Here is a 4075-nt window from a genome sequence, read left to right as displayed (position 1 = left end):
GGGTGCAGGGAAGCCTAGCGCCGATCTTGTGTAAATGTGTAGCGCTGACCGCACACACTGTGGTCGACGCCACACTGCCTAACTAGGACGGACCAGGCAGCATCTCAGAAACGCCAGCTTGTTCCAAGGCAGGCTATGCTGTGTATCACCGGTTTCAGTAATAGGCACACCGCCGACAACCTCTTGCAGAAACTGAGGGAAATCATCACCCAATGACTTACCCCACTTAGACTCTCCTGGGGATTTGTGATATCTGACAATGCCACCAATATTGTGCGGGCATTACATCTGGGCACATTCCAGCATGTCCCATGTTTTGCTCACACAATAAAATTGGTGGTGCAGAATTTTTTTTAAAATGACAGGGGTGTGTAGGAGATGCTTTGGGTGGCCCAAAAAATTTCGGGCCACTTTTGCCATTCAGCGACTGTGTGCCGACGACTCGAGCTCCAGCAAACACTCTTGAACCTGCCCTGCCATCACCTGAAGCAAGAGGTTGTAACGCGGTGGAACTCAACCCTCTATATGCTTCAGAGGATGGAGAAGCAGCAAAAAGCCATTCAGGCCTATACATCCACCTATGACATAGGCAAAGGAGGGGGTATGCACCTGACTCAAGTGCAGTGGAGAATGATTTCTGTGTTGTGCAAGGTTCTCCAGCCCTTCGAACTCGCAACATGTGAAGTCAGTTCAGACACTGCCAGCTTGAGTCAGGTCATTCCCCTCTTCAGGTTTTTGTAGAAGCAGCTGGAGAAAGTGAAGGAGGAGCTAAGATGGAGCAGTTATGTTTGGTATGTGGGACTTGTGGATGAAGCCCTTCATTCGCTTTGCCAGGATTCGAGGGTGGTCAAGCTGTTGAAACCAGACCACTACATTTAGGCCACCATGCTCAATCCTAGGTTTAAAGCCTATGTGGTGTCTCTCTTTCCGGCGGACACAAGCCTGCAGAGGTGCAAAGACCTGCTGGTGAAAACACTGTTAGCTAAAGCGGAACGTGACACGGCAACAGCTCCTTCTTCATTTTCTCCTGCAACCGGGGCTGCCAGGAAACAACTTAAATATCCTAACCAACCTACTGTCGGTGATGCAGGGCAGGCAGGACCAAGTTTGGACATCTGGTCCGGACTGAAGGACCTACCTACAATTTCTGACATGTCTACTGTCACTGCATATGATGCTGTCACCATTGACAGAATGGTGGAGGATTACATTGGTGACACCATCCAAGTAGGCATGTCAGACAGTCCGTACTTGTACTGGTAGGAAAAAGAGGCAATTTGGAGGCCCCTGTACAAACTGGCTCTATTGTACCTGAGCTGCCCCCCCTCCAGTGTGTACTCTGAAAGAGTTTTTAGTGCAGCCGGGAACCTTGTCAGTGAAAGGCGTAGGAGGTTGCTTCCACAAAATGTGGAGAAGAAGATGTTCATCAAAATTAATATATAGACAAAAAGAGCGCTTGTATGTTTATACGTAAAAATAATTAACAACGCAATACCTGTGGGAATAAGATGATGGTTAAAACAATGTTTATAGCTCTTTAATAATGATATGTCATCTGTGTAAAAGTTTGGGTTCCAAATGACATGCCAAGCAGTAGCGGTATCAGATGTACAGATTTTCTAATTGTCTCTCCCTATATAGCTGCCTACCTTGGTGACTCCCGCTTGCATCCGGCTGCTTCCCTGTACACTTCCTCCATCCGTATCAACGGCACGATGCTGTAACAGTGCAGTATGATGACATCCCTAAAAGTCAGGTGTGCGCTATGTCTACGCGTTTCAGGCTTTTGGCCCTTTGTCAAGAATAGCGCTCATCTCTACTACTCTCCACTTTATTCAGAAGGTTTAATTGATTCAATTAAAACACTAATCCACATCCACATTTAAACCTGCTGGTTGCAAAGTTTGCATTAGAAATATCCATTTTGTTTCTTTTTTTCTTAGTTCCTGGTTTAAATGTGGATGTGGAAATCAATGCTTTCCTCTAAAAACGCCTGTTAATTAATCCATTAAAATCCTACACATAAAGTTAACATTAAGTGCAACATCTAATATTGTTTTTCACATCATCCACACAACATCAATATAGTTATTTCTTATTAATTTATTTTTCTCTTAACGAATACCTGATTACTACTTTTAATTTAATAACAGGTTTTACCTAGTTCACTAATTAGTGTTTTAATTGAATCAATTAAACCTTCTGAATAAAGTGGAGAGTAGTAGAGATGAGCCCTATTCTTGACAAAGGGCCAAAAACCTGAAACGCGTAGACATAGCGCACACCGGACTTTTAGTGATGTCATCATACTGCACCGTTACAGCATCGTGCACTGACTCTACCAGCATAACGCTACTGCTTGGCATGTCATTTGGAACCCAAACTATTACACAGACGTCATATCATCATAAAAGAGCTATAAACATTGTTTTAACCATCATCTTAATCCCACAGGTATTGCATTGTTAATTATTTTTACATATATACATACAAGTGCTCTTTTTGTCTATATATTGCTATTGTTTTTATTAAGAGCTGCTAATTTGGTAAACGTCCATTAGCGCAGAATGTATTGTTCTTTCCTTCATCAAAATGAATTATCAATTCTTCCAGGAAGACCAGCCTCCAGAAAGTACAGAGGGACCTGTGGTGGTGGGTTCCAGCGGGGATGAACTAATACTCTGTGAGGATGAGGACAACACTGAAGAGGGTGAGGAATCGGTGGATGAGGAGGATGAGGACGACATCTTGTCTCCGTAGAGCCAGTTTGTGCAGTGACAGATTAAATGCCAGCTTGTTTTGTGGGGGCCCAAACGAACCAATCTTTTCAGCCACAGGCGTGTGGCAGACTCTGGCGCTGAAATGATTGGTTTGTTAAAGTGTGCATGTCCTGTTTATACAACATAAGGGTGGGTGGGAGGGCCCAAGGACAATTCCATTTTGCACCTCTTTTTTTTCTTTGCATTATGTACTGTTTGCGGCCTAGTTTTTCAAACTGCCATCCTGTCTGCCACTGCAGTGTCACTCCTAGATGGACCACGTGTTTGTGCCGCCCACTCGTATCTCTTAGCATAGTCATCCAGCTACCTCAGTGCAACCATTTTGGCCTAAAAACAATATTGTAAGGTGTGAGGTGTTCAGAATAAACTGGAAATGAGTGGAAATGTATGTTATTGAGGTTAATAATAGTGTAGGATCAAAAAAAAATAAACAATAAAAATTCTGTGATTTTAGCAGTTTTTATGCTTTTTCCCAAAAAAATACAGAACCAAAACAAAAACCCAGAAGGGTGGTTTTGGCAAAACCAATCCAGATCCAAAACACGAAGAAAGATCCAGATCCAAAACCAATACACAAAACACAAAAAGTGGCCGGACACACCCCTAACGCAGACCCTTCCGAAATTGATTGACAGGAAGTGCCGTTTGTGGGTGGCGACGGGGGGTGGTCAGGTGAACGCAGGCGCATATGCAGCCATACCGTAAGCTAGACACAGGAAGCGGCCAAAATCCTGTGGCAGGTCAACCACTTTCTCAGTGCGTATGCATTGATTAACATATTCTCGCAGCAGACGGGTGCGTGCGTCTGCTAGCATACGTTTCTCGCTGAATCAGGCCCAAAATCCCTTCTTAAAATCGACCAAAATCTAATTTGATTTGAAAATCTAATGCAAAATTGAATATGAGTAAATTAGGGATTTGTTAAGGGATTTTGCAGTTCGATTTAAATTTGATTTCAGAAACTTTTATAGATACATATAATCTAATACCAAATCGAACTTTAGTAAATTTACCCCCAGGGGCTGGGTTAATTGTGTAAAATATGTGTAAAAATAGAAGAGAAAACATTGTCTTTAACAGTAGAACTACAGGTCCCAGCAAGCCTACAGGGGACAAAAGACGTAGGGGTCCCCTGTATTTAGTGCAACCAGCAGTGGGCTCTGAGCCGGTACTGGCTCTGGAAATACAGGGGAAAAATGCATAGGGTTCCTCTGTAATTTCCATAACCAGCACCTGGTTATTTCTAGGTCTAGTGAGGGAGTAATGCCACAGCCAGGGAAACCCTTTCACCGGGT

The sequence above is a fragment of the Taudactylus pleione genome, unplaced genomic scaffold, assembly GCF_031769625.1.
Source record: "Taudactylus pleione unplaced genomic scaffold, aTauple2 ptg000070l, whole genome shotgun sequence".
NCBI lineage: Eukaryota > Metazoa > Chordata > Amphibia > Anura > Myobatrachidae > Taudactylus > Taudactylus pleione.
The sequence above is the reverse complement of the archived record's forward strand: the minus strand, read 5'-3'. Positions refer to the sequence as shown.